Source organism: Camelus bactrianus, chromosome 7 (genome assembly GCF_048773025.1).
Source record: "Camelus bactrianus isolate YW-2024 breed Bactrian camel chromosome 7, ASM4877302v1, whole genome shotgun sequence".
Lineage (NCBI taxonomy): Eukaryota > Metazoa > Chordata > Mammalia > Artiodactyla > Camelidae > Camelus > Camelus bactrianus.
Window position 1 is genome coordinate 14,631,353 of NC_133545.1, and position 20,813 is coordinate 14,652,165.

A 20,813-nucleotide genomic window follows, 5' to 3' on the forward strand; every position below is an offset into this window, starting at 1 on the left:
TATAATATATGTATTAAAAGATATACATACATTAAGTATATATACGTTTTATATGTGTGTGTATTCAAATAAGAGAATCTTTAATAGAATCGGGATGTGACGTGATAGAAGGATCATTGGCTTAGGTATCCTGAAATATGGGTCCTAGTTTCAGCCCAACCACAGCCATATTGCAACTGGATGATTTTAAGCAGGACATTTTATCTCATCTCTTAGCCTCTTCTAAAAAATAAAAAAGAGAAAGACCAGATGGTCTCAGTAATCTGTTCCATCTCTGGATAACTATGATTTTGACAACTTATGCCTGTTATGTTTCGTCTGAGTTCTTAATCAGGCAAGAATGAATTCTAATTATTTGCTTTGGTCAGAAATAAAAATTGGAAAAAAAAGGATTGTTTGAAAAGAAGAATCAGTATGAGTAAGTCAGCTCTCCATCCAGTTAGAAGCATTCTTTAAAATATTTAAGTGGCCTTTCCATTCATACATTTATGTAATGATTTATTCTAATATGTATTGAGTGATTTCCAGGTACCAGGTTTGGGAATCCAGGTACCTTTCCTGTCCTGCCCTAAAAAGGGACTTACATTGTCAGGAATTAAATAGCTCTCAGATGCTGCACCTCAGTGGATCCAGCAGGATGCAGTATCAGAGTTAGGACAGGGATAGGAATGAACTTTCATGGAGGCTGAGACTAACCATAGGGCAGTGCTAACATCTACCAAAGCCCAAACTTGAAATCTTATATTCAAAGCAACTGGCATGGGCACCATTGACATCTGATGAGTTTTATTTGTTCCTCTGCATATTGACTACTTGTGGCACGTGTAGAGCATTAGATAGATCACATGGGGCTAGTGTACATCAACCCAGTTATTTTCATATGAGGAGTCTGAAGCCTTGAGAAGTGAAAAGACTGCCCAAGATTGCGTGTTTGCGAATGGCAAAGCGAGAACTAAAGGTCTGTGTCTTTTCTGCTTCTTAATGCTGTGATTTTCCCACCTTCTTTAGCTCTACTACTTGACCAATGACTTATTATCATGGCATCCTAACACAAATGTGATCTTCCTAAAACACAAGTCCGGTTTTATTTTGAGGATGAATTTAGATATTTGAAAATCTCAGGAGTTATCATATTTAGCAATGCAAAGTAAAGACAAGTAGATACTAGCAAGGAGGTAAAGAAATTCAGAGTACATTTCCAAATCTGCTGGAAGATGAAAACTCAGCTATTTTTGTTATCCTTGGTCCAGATTTTTCTGTTTCTATAAAAAAAATTTTGTGAGTAAAGCTGTATAACCATTGGTTTTGGCATTTTTTCAAAGGGTTTCTTTCATTTTGCAGAAGACCTCATTTATTCCTAGCTCTCCCTGCTCCCAGGGGGCTGGAAACTCAGCCAGGGCATCTGATTTATATAATTAGCCTTTCGTGAGTATGGATGGCCTCTCACTCCGGCATGAAGTGAGGTGAATTTGAGGAAAAACACTCTTCCTTTATCCTCCTCCCTACCCTCCCTCGCAACTCTAGTTCTCATTTGTAACCCGATTTACCAGGGAAAGCAATGATTCTACAATCCACTGTGATCTCACCCTGTCAGAGCTTTCAGCCAGAAAGACTTAGAGGCCATCAATTTCATCATAATGGGTGTATAATGACGGTCCCTTTGGTATTGCTCTCACCCAAATCCCCATTTAGAGACGGCGACTGGAAGGACAAAGGCTAGTGTTTCAGGAAGGGCAGATTTAGGGAAGATCAGCCATGGAAATCAGCATTGGCTCACATGGCCGGGACCTAATGAGAATCTGGCAGAGACCCAAGAGGAGCTGAATCCACTTTGCCTCTGCATGCTAGTCCCCGTTTCAGTGCTTTTCGTGAGAATCTGTAGAATCGTAAGGGAGGAGGTAAGGGAGCCATGCAGGGAGGGAGTAATCACAAGGGTCCTTGCTGCAGGTTGGCCTCTGTCCTTCTTAGAACACTGACAAAGCTAGAGCCTCTGCTTGCTTCTGCTGTGAGAGATTCTTCCACACACATCCCTGTGTCCCATTGTGTGTGAGATGCTCTCGGGCCTTGCCCTCGACCGTGGTAAGGATGCATGCTTCAGGTTTACAAGGTTTCCGCTTGATGATTTGAGCTCATGTGAACTGGCCGATTTTACTATCAGCCTCATCATTGTTTCTTCCCAATCACAATTCGTCACCTCCTTCATGCATATTCTTATGCTCAAAATCTGACAGGCAGATGGTCAGAAAAGTGTCACTTAGAGATGGAAAAACTAGAGAATGTGCAAACAGTCATTTAGGACTAATGCCAAGTTTTCTGGCAAATCAGTTTTAGATTTCTATTTGAAAGTAGCTGGACTATGTCAGCAAGGAAGTAGGAAGGCTTTGTTTCCTACAAATACAATTCCAGTCAAGCTGCAAGGGTGCAGGTGATGTCCTGCTGGTAGACGAGAAGTGGACTGCAAGGTGGCAGAAACATCTTGCCTGAACTTTTTTATTTTAAATCTGAATGCATGTGGTGTTGGCTTTGATTCCCATAAAATGAAAACTTTTTAAATTTAGAGTGCTAATCTCAGAGATGGCACTCATATGAAAAAGACATAACAAGTTTTCAGGCAGATGATTAATAAATCAGTAAATGTTTCTATCTTGTGAGGGAGGACGAAATGTGGGGAATGCTGCAGAATTACTTAACTAACTTTGAGACTGATCTGAATTTAATGCTGATTCTTTTTCACACCTAACATTCTTATATTGAGAAGAAATAGTCTTTGTTTTCTGACCTCTCTGCTGCTACCAGGTTGGTTGACTATGAGGCCATTGGCCAGTCTGAGTTGGGTCACAGTTTTGGTTGCACTTTGATCTTGGGGACATCAATTTGCTCAGCCAAGATTGTTGAAATAAAGATTGACTCTTTGTAACCCGAAGAATACACCTGCTACAACTTGCTTTCTGACACATAAAGACATTTCCTGTGGATGAGTAGATGAGTATAGATTTTATTTGTTGGTTCCCAACTCCCTGAGCTGTATCTCGCAGCTCCCAAACATGCAGTCGAGATGTTTAAAGAAAGAATAGTCCCAGAGGCTCACGCCTTCTCCCTTTGGTTCTCCTTTAGGTGCACTCTTGTTTTAAGAAGCTGTGACACAAGTAATAGGCATTCATTTTTGGAACAGTTGGTCCCTTGTAGGTAACTCCATTTGGGACGTGTGCAATGCTGCTTCCCCTGGGTGCTGGTTTTTGTGAACTCACGACCTCCACGCCACACCAGATTCTTCCTCCTCTGCATTTCTTTCCTGGCACTCCTCCTCTGTTGCCCTCCCTGTTTCTTAGCTTGCTTTTCAGCCAATAGGGCTTTCTTCTTCATCGCCTGCTTATTGATGAATGAGTTTTATTCATCTTTCTCTCTCTCTTTTTTCTGGGGAGGGGCAGTGAAGGGGAGTGGGGTGGTCCGTGAATAGCTATAGAGTTTGCCTGCTCCCATTTTTCCACTTGGCTATTCAGTTCCATGGAGACAGAAAATGGAGGGGAGCAGCAGGGTGGGAGGCACCAGGGTCAGAGGTCAAGAGTGGCCACCTTTTGAATGAAAGCTTCTGATTTCCACTGAGGATAACATATTGTAACCCAAAGTAACTGTGCAAGTACTTGGCTGTCAGAAGGCTCAAAGCAAAGGGAAAGAGGAGAAAAAAGGAGGGAAAGATCAGAGAGAAGGGGAGGAATGCAAACCCCGGGGTCAGTTAACATTACTTGCAGTGTTCTTAAAGGTCGTGTTTGGTGACTCCATGCGAGAGCCATTATGCTTTGTTCCCCTTTGTATCTTCACAAGGGGTGGACCCGGAATATAGTGTGCAGCTGTGTACAGATGACAGCCTTTCCACCTTGTAGACAGCTTTATTTAAAACTATTTAATTAGGTGGCAAACTATTGTGCAACATCAAAGCTTTTTTGGCGGGTAGGGGTTAAGCTACACGTTAAATTTATTGTCATGTCTTTTCCATGACCAGTACTTAACAGGTCATTTGTACCCTGTTGGGCTTTACATATATGCTTAAGTTTATCTGCTTTAGTGTCTTCGTGATTGTCTACCGGCTAAAATGCAAGAAATTCTATATAAGTGGTTCAGTGAATGAGATTTGTTTGGTTTTTCACTCATATGTGCTATTTTAATACTCCCAAATAGAACTGTGATGAGGAACGGATTAATAAAATCAAATTGTAATTTTCCCACTGAATTTTTAAGGGCTTGGTCGCCATTCTATTCATCTTTATGCCCATAACACTAACCTCAGTGGTGTTCAGTGATCATGTGTAGGAAGAATGAATGTTAAACAAAGAGGATTTAAGAATTTTTAGTCATCTTAAGCACTTTGTATATGCCAGGATATTGCTTGATTTATATCAAATGAACCTAATACAGGCTGAGAGTCATCCTAAGAGAAGTTTCCATGTGATTAGGCTTGGGAAAATTTTTCACTCTAATAATACAATAATAATCAGATGGAATCCTCAGGAAACAAACCATTCAACCTAAGCCTACAATAAAATAAAAGGACGTTCTACCGAACCGTCATTTTAAAACCTGACAGCTCATCAGAATCACTTGAGAAACTTAAAAGTTCTTCTTGCTGGGCTTCATAACCGGTGGTTCTGTTGTGTGCCTTGTTTTGTAAACTGCTGTCATAGCACAGGGGGAAGTAAAGAAGGAAGGCGTCTCACAAATAAACTCTTCAAGTCTGAAGCACTTGGTAGAATTTAGAGCCATATACAACAAAATTCCATTACAACAACAACAACAAAAAATACAAAGAGAATGTTATAAAACAAAGCTATTTCCATGTCTCATGCAGCTGGCCCATAGAAACAGTGCCTTATTGATATGATTACAATAAATACTATACAATGAATAAACATGAACATCAAGTGCTTTCTCTTTGAGGCCATATAAGTAATAGCTATTGTGTCATGAAGGAGCTAAATTGCATACAGTTTACATTGAGAGTGGGGAGAACAGAGCAGAACTGATACATTTTTTGAGTTGTTTTGAGATATTTATGCAACTGTGCCCTACCATTAAATAGCACATGCTATATATTCCAACCACCTCCTAAGGAAATAAAATGAGACAATTCAAATGGAAATAACTTCCAATGATACAAACACCAAATAGGTGTACACTGGCGTCCACTATTGCATTTTTCTTAACAAAATTTCATTTCCAATGACAGCAACCGTAATATTGTATGCCTTGTAAAATTCCGTAACAAAAATGTTAATCTGGAGATCCTACCTGAGTGTGATTCGAGAGAGAGGCTGCTGATGGTTCAGTAAAACTTCCTGTGATGTTTGGCCTTGATGGTAAATTCAACTTCTTTGCACCCATTTTTTATTTCCATTCTTCTTCGCTTTATTTAGCAACATTGACCAACACCTATGAAACACTTGATAAATATTAATGAGAATAAGTGCATGAAGAAATAGGGAAAAAATTGTTGAGTGCATTAAGATAGCTGATGCATTTCTATGCTTCTCAAGTTATTCTGCTGGGATCGACCACCTGTGCTGTAGGCCCTATGGCCACTCTGATGAACATAAAATTCTGAGTCAAATGGGATAAAAGATATAAAAGTGTTTACATAGTGAATTTGAATGCAATACTTATCTATCTATCTATCTATTTATCTATCTATCTAATCTACCAAGAAAGAAAGAGGATTTGAATTTTAAAGAGAGGAGTAGTAACATTGCTACCTCGGAGGGGACAGTCATCTTACCTGAGGCCTTTGGTCCCACGTTGCCTCCACTACAAGATTTAGGGTAAAAGGGCATGGACTCTCCACAAAAGGATTTTAAGCATAGACTGGATGAAGGGGACTTTCAAGGATTTGGCTCCTATGGTAGAATTTGGAACTTCTCTGGTCTTTTACATTAAAGAGTACGTTTTACCTGGGGGCCACTATGATTCTAGCGTCAGGACAGGATCTCTGGCCAAAGAGTCAGAAGATTAGTTCTTTAGGGCCGATTCTCAAGCAGAGAAGTTAAAAATAGAAGGGTAATGTTTCTTGACACCTGTCCCTTTCACAAGGGCAGAAAAACGGAGGAGGAGTCAGGGCAGAGTCCAAGGCTGTACATTCGATGGGAGTGTGTCTGATTTTCAGTTAGGTTGGCGACGACTGCCTCCCCTTTGGAGATAACTGCCCGCCATGTTTGGTGGGTTGTCAAGACGCTCCTTTTTGTCCTGCACGATGCTATTCTGCGTCCCTCAGAGGCCTCTCCAAGGCCTCACCAGGCCAAGGTGCACTTTGCACCCATCAGTACAGCACTTCCTAGCTCAGGCCCTAGCTCTTTTCCTTATGTCTTGATCTTTTTAAAACTCAGCACCCTGTGTGTAAAATGGGGTTAACAGTGATGGCCAGTGGGGTTATAGTAAGGATTAAATGAGATAGGAGCATACAAAGCATTCAGTATTATGTTCAGAATCAAAAAGAAAGAAAAAAGAAAAATAACAACAACAGTAACAACAAACAGCAGTCAGTGTTAACTATTCTAGGTAGAAGCAGTCCGTTCTGGGCACTGGGATGCGTGAATAACATGACCTCCAGGGCGAGTAGCATGGACCCACAGAGGAGGCATGTAGGAAGTCTAGTGCAATTTTTTATTAAATCCCAAGGAGGCAGTGAACATTCTCTCTGCTCTTAGTACTTAATAAGACACTTTCTAGAGTTCTCCAGTTGTTTCCGGTTAGTCACAGGCTCACCAGGTCTCACGTGGAACTGATTTGACAAGACATCTGGGAAAGAGCAAGGGCCGTATCTTGCCAGTGGCTCGTTGCTGTTAACCAGGCCTGCAGCCATGCCATTTCTCTACATCCCTGGATATATTACAGATCTTGCTTCATTTCTTTGCTTACAAGCTGAAGTTCTGGATAAGAAACCAAAACAGAGTTAGCTCTTTTGAAATTCCTGGCAGTGAACCCTAACCCCTGCAGAGAGGTGGTGCCCATGAGCAAAGTGGGTTGAAAGAGTTGGATGCTTCCTGCTATTTCGGGCAGGAAGGCAGGAAATAGTCCTGATTTACAATAATTATGGGCAACAGGGCCAGGAATAAAGCAGGGCTTCTATGAAAACAATCTGTTCTCAATATGGTATGCTGAGCCACCAAGAATGTGCACAGAATTCTGACTGGGTCTCACTGTGTCTCAATGGACAAGTATTTATTAACGTGAATTATAATAAGAAGTTGATAACTCTTTAATTACCAACATTTTTGTGTTAAAACCTGCAGAAGGATCAGAAAATTTAAAAAAAATTACATTAAAGAATCTACTATATTTAACGACTGGGACACTTATCTTTGTTTAATGTCTGCTCAGAGACTCAGAAAGCTTTTGGATAGTTCAGATCAATATCTGGCTAAGTTAGGAAAAAGAAAATCTAAAGCATATTTACTCAGCTAGTGAATACAGAGTTTGGGATTCGTTCAATCAAAAATTAATCAAAATTTGGATTAACACAAATCTCAGGCTTTTTGAAAACTCAAGATTAGAAGCAATAATGTTTTTATATCTAAGAATTCTGATTGTACTCTTAAAGATGCCCATGGACCTATTTCTTGTTCATTCTTGCTCCTTAATCCCTGATTTAGGTATTTCGTGTTGAAAGCCTGTAGAATAGTCTGCTTGTAACAGTTTTTTGCTGCCTGCAGTGTGGGCTACCTCTGTCATGTGGACCATAGGAAACAGATTCAGGGCAAACTTGTGACAGGATAATTAGGTGCAGATCGGAAACAGAAACATTTCCCCATTTCAGCTCATCCTAGGGGGAAGTGTCTAGCCCCATGGAATCCTCTTGACCTAACTTAGCAGCTTTCTGGGATATGTTCTATTGCCCCTTCAGCAACCCTTGCCCAGTCTTTTCTGTTCTGCTCCGAATACCAGGAGGCTGACCTTTATGGGAAACCTTAGCAGATTCCTTCGCCATCTGGCTGTCGGTTGGTTATCTTCGGTCAGTGGAGGCACTGTCAAGAGATCAAAGAGGAAAAAAGAATGAGTCTAGGCTGTTGATTTCTCGCTCCCTCCCTGCTCTTGCAGGAGTTTGCAGAGGCTGGCCCTCTTCAAGCTGTCCTTCCTCCAGTTCGAGCTTTCTTGAGGTTCTGACATTTATTCCTTCAGTTTTCCACCTCAGACTAAAGGTGGTGGAACCTTCTCGTTGCTCACCTTAAGATGTTTTGACACCTCCCCTTGGATTTGCTTAACTCTTCTCACATCATTTAAAATAACACATTCATTCATCTCTCCTTGATGAAGCTACAGGGGGTGCCATCTACTGAGACTCCTCTCCGTGCCTCTGCATGGAAATTCCATTCCATTCAGAGAGGTTTACTTGCTGTGTCTTAAATAGCCTCTGTGGCTTTTCCACCTCCACGTGACTAAGGGTCCCGGCCCTTCATACCACAAAATCACACCAAAACCAAACTTAATCGTGCTCGCCTGACCGGTCACTCCAGAGGCAAGCGGTGATACAGATTCTTTGGAAAAAATGATCATGGGCTATTTTTTTAACATGCCTTGTTTTTAAAGAAAGTATTATTCAACATTATTTATCTGGCCATGCCTTAGGGAGCCTTCTTTGGGCAATGTTCATTTCTTTCAAATCTATACATTTCCCCAAGATATCAGCCTCTTTGTCATGCACACTGGTAAGTGTATATACTGATTAAAGTTAGCTCTGATTTGGGATGCTTTTTGAGTCTTTTGTGCAGTCAAGTAAGCATAAAATAGCTTGATAATCCACACTGCAACAAATTACAACAAGCACGACCAAACTAGGACTTCTGAGGTCATCAGATCTGCCTTGATTTTCAGGGTCTGATGGAGACCAGGAATGTTGGGACCAGCTCAGATACCTAGAAAAATAATCGTGTCTCTGTGTCTCACTAGTGTGCAATTATGAGCTAAATGGTGTGATTCCTGGTATTGCTAAGCCAGAAATTGTACAAAGTGCCCTCTGTTTAAATAAGCTTCAACTTAGGCAGTGTGTGAAATCAAAGACCTACAGCCCACCTCTCGCTACTGCAGAAATCCTCAAACAATTGGCCACAATATAAGTAGGGTGCGTTTGTTGTGGTTGTTTTAAATCAGTAGTATGTCTAAGAAAATATTCATTGGAAAGACAAGTAATATTAAAGTGATCTCCTGGCATCAGGCAATTAATAGAGATGTGAGCTCCAAAACCAAATTGTCCTTGCTCTTCCACCAGGAGTCTCCATTTCTTTACCTCACCCTTTCCTCTGTCAACTTGACTATTTAAACATTAGTGTTTTAATAGTTCTATCTGCGTTTTGCTGTTTGTGGAATTTCCCCAGAATTATGGTATTTTAACCTTCTATATCTCAAAGTTTTGTTGATCGCTTATGGAAGTATTTATCATGATCATTAATATAAGTGATGATGATGACAATAAGGCTTATTAGGGTTATCAGGTGACTTCGTATATACTTATCTCACTACAATTCTAACTGAAATAGAGAGAATGGATTATTTTTATGTTTTTACCTAAGGAGATGGAGATCCTGCAAGATCTCATGATTTACTCTTGATTTTGCAGTAAGTAAATGAGAGTTCAGAGATCAGCATAAACAAGGTTTTCTAGTAACAGCTTCTGCCTCTCCATTGCATCCTGCTACCTAGACTTTTGAATTATGTTCACTAATCACTCAAGGTACATGTGATCCTCAAACAGAAAAGAAAAGAGGGAGAAGGTAAGGGAGCTAATAGTGCCCTAGTTAGGTTCAAGTTTCTCCATCATCTTTCTGGAGGACAAAGCTCCATCTGGTGTAGTTATTTGCACAGGTGGAGTGGAAAAAATCTGTACAGAGACATGCTGGCCAATACAAATAAATGTGAGCCAATACATAATCTTAATTTTTCTTGTCACCACATAAAAAAAGTAAAAGGAAATCAGGTGAAACTAATTTTAATTATATGTTTTATTTAATCCAGTCTATACAAAATATTATTGTTTCATCATGTAGTCAATATAAAATAAATGAGAAACTTTGTATTCATTTTTTTCATACTGTCTTTAAAATTCAATGTGTATTGCGTACTTGCAGCCCATTGTAATTCAGACCGGTCACAGTTCAAGCATTCGCCTGGAATGGGTGGCTATTTAATTGAACAGAGGCTCTAGAGCAGTGAAAAATGGCACCTTTGCCAGGTGGAGTTGAGATGTCCCACTAGCACACAGCCCTGTCCTTGACGTGGCAGTGGGACTATAGTGGTGTCCGCTTGGACAATAGCAGAAAGAGCATTCATGCCAAAGGCCAACCAATAAAGGAAGACCCTCTGAATAACATCTACTAGACTTTAAGCTCTGTGAGGGCCAAGACTGAGCTTGTCTTATTCCTTGCTCTGCTTTTAATGACTAGTACAGTGCCCAACTCTTGAATAAACGAATTCTTGATGGAATGAATGAGATAATCACATTTGAGATACTTTCATGTTCTTCTTTGTTCATGCTAAGTCTTCAAAATCTGGCATACATTACACATTTATTCCACATCTCAATTCAGACTACCCACATTTCATGTGCTCGATAGCCGCATGTGGCTGGTGGCTACTGGGTTAGACAGGATAGGTATGGATCGTTGGGATTTAAGACTGACTCCATCACCAACATGAATCACCAGATATATGACCCAGGGCAAGCTAATTTATTCCTGTTTCTTGCTTGCTAAACTCTCTGGAAGTATGAATTCCAATTTAAAATTATGAATCACTTTATGATAGAGGAAACAATAGCTGAGATCTATGACATTCACATCTAATCCCACACCTCCTTGACCCTTACTGGTACCTTCATTAGCAATCCAAATCACTTGACTAGTGGAAATTGGATACCTCTTTGTCTCCTCACCTTCCCCAGGATGTACAAATATGCAATACCACAAGGCACATAAGTAGAAGCACTGAGAGGACAAGCTGAAGACACTACAGATAATGAGCTTTTCAGTACCTGTGGCTTGGCCTGTTTTCTGGCAGCTGGGGCAGATGGCAGAGAAACTTGCTAACAGGCCAAACTCTCTTGGTGGGTCAAGAGATGTCCTGGTGGGGAGCAAGTCATCTTAATTTGGCTTCAGACTAGGTACTTGATTGCCAAGCAAAGCAGTCAGTGACTAAATTAAAAAAAAAAAAAGAAAAAGGAACATAAATGTTCAGGACCAGGACTGCTGCATCATAATCATCATCAAAATGCATCATAATGCAAAACTGTGCCCTGCATTTGGTGCCAGTCCCCTGGGCAGAATGAGTAGTAAAATCCATGCCCAGAGTGCCCTGCTTGGGGCTTGCATTCAGCTGAAGGGGGAGAAGCATTGCTAAATTTTGTACCAGGACACTTTATGAGCCCATCCGCAGCCCACTTTAGGACTTAAGCAGCCACATTCAGCACTCAAGCTATGGCTGAAAGGAGACCTCTCTGGCTAAATCTAACATCAGCAATAAAATATCAGTTTGCAGCTAAATCCTAAAACATGGAAGCCCCTCCATACCTGAAATTGGTCTAAATATGAGTATTATTTCTTCCTAGGAAATAAAATAAAAGGAAACGAAAAGCAACGAAAATCTGTGAGTGCATGTATAAGAACGGACTTGAGATATAGTTAAAATGCTCTGTCAACACTTTTTCCTTGGGTGATATGCCAAAACGTTTCTTTAAGAATTTGAAAGCAAATCCTAGGTGTTTTATTATTTCATCAGGAAATGCCAAGATAGAAGCTTTTTAAAAATTATAGCCACGATACCATTATCACACCTCATAAAAATAACATTTAAGATTCACTGTTCTACCCTTTCTTAACATCATCTCTATTGCTAGAATCAATCGTTCAGTTGAAAACATAAGCTCAGGACAGCAGTTGTCATCTTCATGGTGCTGTGCGTTGTAGAATCATGCAAAGCTCCAATTCCCAAGATAAAACGTTTCTGTCTTCCCTCAGCACCCTGCACAACCAATTCCACCCTTAATTACTAACCTTTCAAGTATGCTTGCCCAGAAACATTATCAATTGTTATGATGAATGGCTTGTAAGGGTATCTCAGGGTGCTTACATTTTGCTTTTTCCCCAGTAATTAGTTACCCTACTCCGGAGGTGAAAGAATGCTGCTCCAATCCGTGCAAACCAGTTTCAATTACTTATTTCTAGTCCCACGAGTCAGACAGTAGGAGCTGGTGCCTCGCCATCTATTCATGGATTCTTTTTTTTCTCTCATATCTCTTTGCTTTTAAGCAGTTTTAGGCCTCAACACACTCTGTTGTTTAGCTTCGTCAGGAGACCCGGTTTACATTAATCCGTTTATAGAACCAGGAATAGCTCCAGGAAAGGAAAGCCACACTGAGGGTGACAACGTGGAAGAGCTAGTGGGCTGCAGGACGTGGCTTTGCTACTTGCCTATTTTTGCCTAGCATTTTGGTAAGAATCTTTGTTTTGGAGAACTGGTGGAAGGGGGAAGAACAATAGGCATGTGAAACCGTGCTACATCTACTTGGTAGGAATTCTGCAGCCATTAAAAATAGGAGTTAAGACATAACAAAGAAGCATAAAAAGGCCTTATGGCTTGTTCAACTTTGAGAATAACAACCAAAATTGTGGGTATCATGAGATGGGTGACTATGCAAAAAGAAACATGGAAGCGAGTAAAGTATTAAGGGTAATTAAATATTAAAACAATTTTGCTATAGTGTTAGGACTCAGGATTCCATTTTTTTCTTTTGAATTACTAAAATATTGTTTTATTCCACATTTTGATGACTTATTTTTCCCTTTTTGAAGATGACCCGACCAAAGTGCCAAAGCTCACCCATTTGACCCTATGCGGAATATCTTCCAGTGGTGGCAGCAGACGTGAAACCACAACATTCATGAGCATTTTCTTTGGTTCAGAGCCGCCGAAGACCCAGGAGTCCTCACGCTTTGTTAGAATCCTGGTTTTATTCCTCAGACACAAAGGGATGCAGGGAGTGAATGACATTAGGTCACTAGAGGAAGATGCCAAAGGACGTAATCCCAGTAAGAGTGGGCGGTTGAAACCCTGGCCAAGTTACACCTACTTTCTAAGTGCGTCAAAAGTACTTGCAGTCATTTCTATCCATTGCCTTTGGCTAGAAATTTATAGGTTTCAGCAACTCTGATTGGAAGCGCCATTTAAAAAGAGCCTGACATTTTCACAGCCTATGAAGAAGAATGTGAAGGAAGACAATTCCCTTCAATTTACTTCCGTTGGAGCCTTGAGGAAACAGAGTTGGGGCCCGTTTCTTTGCTCAGTGTGCCTGGCCAGGGTTAGGGTGCTGTTGGGAGCGGTAACTGGCACTTGTTAAGTCAAAATCGGTGGTCAGGAATAGTCAGGGCTTCGTAGTCACTGGTCTCTGAGCTGTAGATGCTGCGCATGTGAGGTATGGGTGTGCACCCAGCTACATTCGTGGGAACAAGGAGGGACCTGTTAAAGATGAGAGCCTCACTCCACATTTAATTTTCAACCTTCATATAGACTCTTGGATATTTAATAGTAACCATATTGCTTTGATACGACTACACTGAGTTTGGGTCAAATTATTTTGCAAAATGAAAATGACTTTAGTGTATTTTTTGGATGGTAAAAATACACTATAAAATACAGTACTTAAAAGAAACAGAAAATTTAGAAAGCATTAAAATAAAATATCTTACATTCCACAGATGACCTCTGTCAAAAATTTGATATACCATATGTGTGTGTGCATATATATATTTTTAAATTAAATGGGATGGTAATGTATAAATGGAATCAGCAACTTATGTAAATAAATATATCACAACTTTTCATGTGGGTAATGATAGATCACATTTTAACGGCTACATAGAATTCCATTTTATAGATGTATTTAATGAATCCATGTTGGGTATTATCAAATTTTCATTATCATTATTTTGTAGCTTAGTTCAAACTTTTACACAGTTTGCATGTTTTTTAATGTTCTTTTAAAACGTAAAAATAAATGTTTAAAAAATTTTAATGGCTCACTTTGTGTGAAGAGACGAAAAATCTGATGTAGAAAGAAAAGCAGTTATTCCAAATATAAAATTATTTAGCTATTCTTTTATTTCCTGAAATAGGAAGAGAATTGGAGAGGGGGACATAACTCCTTTGTTTTACGAAAATATTTTACGTTAGCACTGAGAAAATAAAAGTGGTTTTGAGAGAAATCAGATGACTTTGATTGTCACCTATTGGCCACCCTATTGACCCCCGGATTCTTTTGTCTGATCTTCAGTCGGTCACTTACCTTTTCTACATATTTAGTTCTTGTACGCTATGAAGGGATACTGATGATTACTATTTATCTACTCCACTGGGTTATAATAAGGCTCAAATGATATAATGAATGTGGAAGTGCACTGAATGCTAAAGCATAATTTACATATTATTATCATTACTGTCACTCTTGTTATTATTTATAAGTCCACATGATTAGATGACCAGAGGAATCTGAAAGACCTGCAATTTGTTTATTTGTCAAAAATTGATTAGACTCTTTATAGATAAGGCAAGCTAATTTTCAAGCTAATCTGAAATATCCATTAAAGTCCTAACCACAGGTTAACACTCTTGATTTATGGAAGTGTTTGGCCCCTTGTTTTTGTTTTCCATTACCATGTGACAAATTACTATACACTTACAACAACACCCACTTACTAGCTCACAGTTCTGTCTGTTAGAAATTTGGGCATGGTGGCTGGGTTCTCTGCTCAGGGTCTTGAGACTGAAATCAAGAGTTGGACTGACATCCCCTCCCCATTTCTTTGCTGGCTCTGTTTTCTCAGCTGGGGGCCACTGGCATCCTAGAGGCCATCCATTCTCCTTGCCACATGACCCCTCCATCTCAAAGCCAACAGGAGAGCATCCCTTGTGCCTAATCCCTCTCACAGTTCCCCTGTCTCTGACCACATGACCCTAATTTAGTGGCCTCCTGTGATTAGGTCAGGCCCACTAAGATAATCTCCCTATGTTAAGGTCCATTGATTTGGAACCTAATTGCATCTGGGAACACCCTTTACAGTAACACTTTCTCTCTGAAAAAGAGACCCTCCAGTGCAAAAGTCATTAGTAGGTCTGAGTTCTAGACAGCTGGGAGATCTCATTTCATCACCAACGTTCTAATTTCACAATGCCAGTCTTAGTCTTATCAGTCCTAAGAGAACAGGATTAGAAATCAGATATACAGAGTTCAGATCTTGTTCCTAGCAAGGCCTGCATGAGTTGGCATGTTTCTAGCAAGGCCTGCATGAGTTTCTAGCAAGGCCAACATGCTTACCCTGTGTGATTCTGGTTTTCTACCTGTAAAATGGTGACAATACTACCTGGTTTGCAAGATCATTGTGACTATTAAATAAGAATATGTGTGTACAAAGCTTTAGTCCAGCACCTACATTTAAGTGCAAAATACATAGTAATCTCAGTTTGTTTCAGTGGGGAGGAAAGCAAAAGAAAAATGCAGATTTATATTCTTTTCTTTTAAATTAAATCCATCATTCAGCAGAAGGGCTGATTCTGCCATTTTTGTGCTGTTGCTGAAAATGATATCCCATAATAATATCAGTATTAATGAATATATTACTTTCACTTTTAGTTTTCTTGAGAAATGATAGGTCTAAATCTTCCAGACTCCAAAGGAAAATTTTGTTTTCATCGAATAAATGTTCCTTTCCATCTCTTTGCAAATATTTATTCTTGATTTTCAGGTTACAACATACATTAAATAAACTGAAAAATACTTCAGGATTTTGGCTTTTGATAACATTAAATGAATATACTTGATAATGTGGGTATAATTTTTATTGGAGGCCCCTGGAATGTGCTCAAATATCCTCTGAAGTATAAACATGTATCACAAATCATACTTAACATAATGAACTGGGAAATGAGGAGCAAAATTGAGAATGAAGCCAGGCGGAGCTTCTGAGTTACCCTCATTTTTCTAGGAAGTATTTGGCCAGGAAGATATAGGGCTATAAAACCAAGTCATAACTTTGTTGCTTCATAAAATTCTTGAAAGCCAATATATCCAAACACATAGTTTACTCCTCTGGCCAAGTCGTTCTCCCATTAGAGCAATAGATTGCTCACCTGGGCAAACAGTTTGCTTATTAAACGGCTTATCACTTATCAAGACTCACTTTATGACCTTTGCCTCACTAAACCTTTACTCAATTCTGGTCAATTCCTTATCTTCAAAGATTCGACTGCAACCACGTGAGAACAGACCCCCCCAAACGTATAAATAATCTTCCCAAATCTACTCCTTCTGTGAGACACTGAGACATGGTCAAGGTTATATATTCCCTACTGTAGTAGGTTTAGTAAAATTAGCTTTGCTTAGTTAACAGGTTTTTCTAGTTGGTCTCCTGCAGGAGAGTCCACAGTTGATAATAATTATCACATACACCTTTTATAGTCTGGGAAAAGTGTATTAAAGAAGTCCCTGGCTTCAGAGTTGACCACTCTGCACGCATTTTGAGAAGCACATACACTACAAGGCTTTTAATTCTATGGGACATTTTGTCATATTGAGCAAAGGAACTACATTTACATTTTCATGAAAACCTTGAAGTTTTAAGTTCTTTATGGATAAGGACCGTATATTATATTTATTTTTTATGTCTACAGGGTCTTGTATATAACAACACTAAATACATTCTAGTTGATGGATTAGGAGCTGAAGGATCAGTTTAAGGTCACTCTTCTTTCTATAATTCTCTGAAAAAAAATATATTTTGTTTGTACTTAGATCACATCCTAAATTACCCTAAGCAGAAAGGAACTCCATATTAACCCCCCAAACTGACAAACTTTATATTTGGTAATTCATAAGTTTCTTTTTACAAGTCCCCTGGAAACAGCAGCCATTTAAAAGAAGCACTTTAAGTAGAGATGAACAGTTCACAAATCGTGCATGTGGAATGTCAAGAGAGGAGACGGAAAGACTTTATGAGCAGAACAGCAAATATTATACCGTTTGGGGGACAATCCTGGTGTATTCAGCATGCTGCTTTGTAAACACACCACTAGAATGAGATTTCAAGCTGTGAAATGGGATAGCTGATGATTTCCTATCATAACACGTGGATGAGGCATATTATATAATAAATCAAATAACTAATTAGGATTCAAATCCAGTTAACTTCTTATCTGGCTTCACTGTTAACTAGCTGTGTGGCTTGGGGTAAGTTACACAATCTATTAAATCTTCAATTTCATAGTCTATTAACTGCGGATTAACAATGCCTGCCATTGTTTATCCCACAGTGGTTTTGCAGAATTGAACAAAATAGACACACCATTTTGGGATTGAAAAGTAGTTTATGGTTATTTAGTCTAGTTAGTGCTTTAAAATGAAAAGTGCTTTAAAGGAAAAACATTTAATACCATATATATGGTATTGTAAACGTATCAGACCTTTTGATTTTTAACTCATTCTGAAACTACTCCTCCAAATTTGTTTATGTGCCTGTTTTCCCAAGAGAATTGCCTTATCTCTACATTTACATCATCCAACCTGGTGCCTGGCATTTAGTACACATACACATCATCAATTTATTTGGTCTAAGTGAGTGATGAAGTGGAAAACAAAATCTTTACCTTTGAGGAGCAGACTGGTCTCAGTTTCTTCTGATTTACTTTCTTTTGTGTTAATTTAGTTTACATAACCATAAATTGGATCCTCATTCTTCTTGAGGTGTTACGATAATTGAGGTCAAAATAAGAAACACTGGAAGCATATCTTGCAGTAACCTATAATGAAAGAGTATGAAAACGAATATGTGTATGTATATGTATGACTGAAGCATTATGCTGTACACCAGAAATTGACACACTGTAATCTGACTATGCTTCAATGAAAAAAAAAAAAAAAAAAGAATCATTGGAAGCTAGTAACTTAAGCTGCTATGGAGGTTTTCTAGAGGTGTGATGAAACGGAGGCTGTCAGCCTCCCAGAGGAGGCAAGTAACCAGGAATAGTGGAGTTTGGAGTTTTTTTTTTAGAAAGCTGAGAGTTTATGCCTTTATGTACTAATTCTTTCAACTGATTACCTTGTAGATGTAGCCTTGTAAAGCCTTACATGCTTTCCTATGTTGCTGATCACATGTAAGAGACATCAGTGTGCAGTGATGATCTTAGCTGTCTTGCAGATATCAATACTGTGACATCTGGGAAAGCTGAATTGTTGGGAGCTATTTGACTGTATCCTAAATGCCTCATATGTGCATATGAGTTTTTTTAAAAATAATTTTCCCATATCTTCCTTTATCTTTATGCTGATACCAGTATACATGAGGATAGCATTTGCTTTCTTCCTTCTAATTTAACTGCAGATATGAAAACCAAATAGCAAAACATGCAGAATTATGTATAAAATTCAAAAAATAATGATTCATATCCTAAGGGTATCAACCATTATGGTACTGTTTCATTTGGTCTGGCTAGTCAGTCTTTTAAATTTTATTCATTTATTCATTCAGTAAATATTTGACAAGTATCTTGGTAGTTACTAAGTATGGAGATTGAAAGATACAAAGAGCACAGTTTTTTAGATATATAAAATTGCTGGATTTATTTGCCAAAAAAAAAAACAAGGTGTTATTGTATGGTTTAAAAGAAATAATATCATCTATGTTAGCAACTACTTTAAATCTAGTTAAAATTAGCAACGGCAAGGTAGTAATTGCTAATCCATATGAGTGTTGTTCCCTGCTGTCCTAGTCATGTTAGATATAATCAGAATTTATTTTGTATCCTATCGTCTATGTATGAGTTGCCAGGAATTCACTTCATTTATTTCTGAGAAAAGTTAAGTGAAATTTACAGTGGATAGAATCTAGCTGACATAAGGAAGAACTTTCTATTTGAGCTTCTTAAAAATAGAATGTACTGGTTTGTTCATTAGTTCGTTTTTCCACCCACATTTACCATTTGTATATATTAAGCTTGTGGTCCATTTAACGCTTTACTGTATCCTGTGAGCTCCTGTAAAGATAGTTACCATGAATTACTTAAGCTATTGGTTTATAAGTACATTCAAACATGGGACTTTCCAGTTATCATTGTTAAATTTTAATTTATTTTTTTCAAGTCAACATTGTAGTCCATTGAAAATATAATTAAGGCTGAATTTATCATCAGTGTAATTTGATATTTGCCCCAATTTTAAGTAGACTGCATATTAACTAGAATTCTCTTGATATTTTCATTCCAAGTACTAGTACAAATTTTTCACAAAACAGAGTTAAAGAGAGAAACTTCTGTGAATTTCTTGTGGGCATCTTGTTAACTTCTATTATTTTTATCTTTTCTGTTTGTCAGCTTCTATTCTGATCTTGATTATTTCCTATTTATATTTAATTTGGACTGGAATTTTTTTCTAGCTTTTTGAGATTGAAGATTAAATTATTGATTTTAGATTTTCTTCCCTTTCAATATATGCATTGTCCAGTGGAAGGGGTAGCCATCTCTCAGTGTATCCACCTCACAATGTTATTGCCAACTGGAACTTCACTGTCTTACTCAGAGGTATGCTTTCAGAATGTGTGTCAAAGTTTCCTAAAACCAAGATACTCTATGGCTGTAAGATCACTGTTATTGGCTACTTTCTTACAAGGTTTACTTGACATGGAGGAACCATTAGGATCTCTTCGTTACTCTTTTCTACATTTCAAAGGTTACTTTAGTCCTCAGGCTAATTATTTCTAGAAAGGAGGGAAAGTGGGGTGTTTGATGCTCCCAAAGAAAGGAAGAAAAAAAAATCAGTCACCTCCTCCTTTGACATGGAATCCATGCAGAAGAACTTCAGAGGGTCTCTGAACAGACAAGAAGCAATAGATTCTCACACTTCATCATGAGACCTGATACTCAGGTCCACATTCACTACCAACACTGCATACAGTGACGCATTAGATGAAAGAAGAACGTGTGGGACTATGTGTGTGAGAAAGAGAATGTGGAGATGAGGTGAAAATAACCATGTAAGCAGAAAAAGAAAATGGGCTTTTGGAAGACAAGGCAAGTGAGCAGAATCACAATCCCCGATTTTAATGTTTCTAATTTCCCATGTTACCTCTCTTTCAGCATATTTTTTAGCAGCAAACTTTCCACCATTGTTAAAATATGATGAAGAATGCAAAGAATGAGGCAGACAGAATGAATGGGGATGAGCTATCCCTACCAAACTACAAGGTCACTTGATGTTTTAAACTAATCTGATGGAATGTTCTGGTTTTAGAAGATGTCACTAGGTCCTTAATGAAGTGAGTTTGCCAGGCTTCTAACAAGATTTTCCTCTTTCCCAAAGCAACACTCTGCATAATCAATTAAGGCTTTCCTTGATTTCTTTTCTTGTTTTTTTTTTTTCCCCCGTTCTTCTTTATTTTTTTAGTCAATGAGCTCAGCCCTAAATGAAAGCTGGAGTTGTATGAACTGAATTGGCTGGAAATAGTAGCTGAAAGGCGTGCAAATCAAAGCTGGCAAGTTTCAGCTCTTCCGTTCTTGAAGGAGAGGCTAACTTCAATCCAAACGGCTTCCTGGGCAATTGTTCGATTATTCTCAAGCTTTGTTCCTGGTATGGAACCAGGCATTAATAACCCAGCCTTTGCAAGCTAAACCACCAAAATACACATCACATCTTTACCTTGAGGTGGCTTAGGAACCATTTGGACATTTCCTAGTAGTGTGGGAACTGTGTGGGAAGGGATTTTACATCACTCATGGGTTGGGGGTGGGTGTGGAGAGAG

The 20,813-nt window shown here is 38.7% G+C and overlaps 1 protein-coding gene and 1 long non-coding RNA gene across 6 annotated transcripts in view; one reads left to right on the top strand and one right to left on the bottom strand.

The window, feature by feature from the left end:
* PTN (pleiotrophin) overlaps positions 1-20,813 on the top strand; it is an 85,659-nt gene that overhangs the window by 29,780 nt on the left and 35,066 nt on the right. The gene's annotated exons all lie outside the window — the stretch shown is intronic.
* Positions 1-20,813, bottom strand: part of LOC141578127 (uncharacterized) — a 45,464-nt gene that overhangs the window by 10,746 nt on the left and 13,905 nt on the right. The window contains exons 1-3 of one of the 4 annotated variants that reach the window (XR_012508068.1): positions 11,009-11,349; positions 7,939-8,009; positions 5,284-6,914 (exon numbers count right to left, since the gene is read on the bottom strand). This is a non-coding gene — a long non-coding RNA (uncharacterized LOC141578127). Of the gene's footprint in view, positions 1-5,283; positions 11,350-17,667; positions 17,821-20,813 lie in introns of those variants that run through there. The other 3 variants (XR_012508069.1, XR_012508067.1, XR_012508066.1) reach the window with 3 other exon arrangements.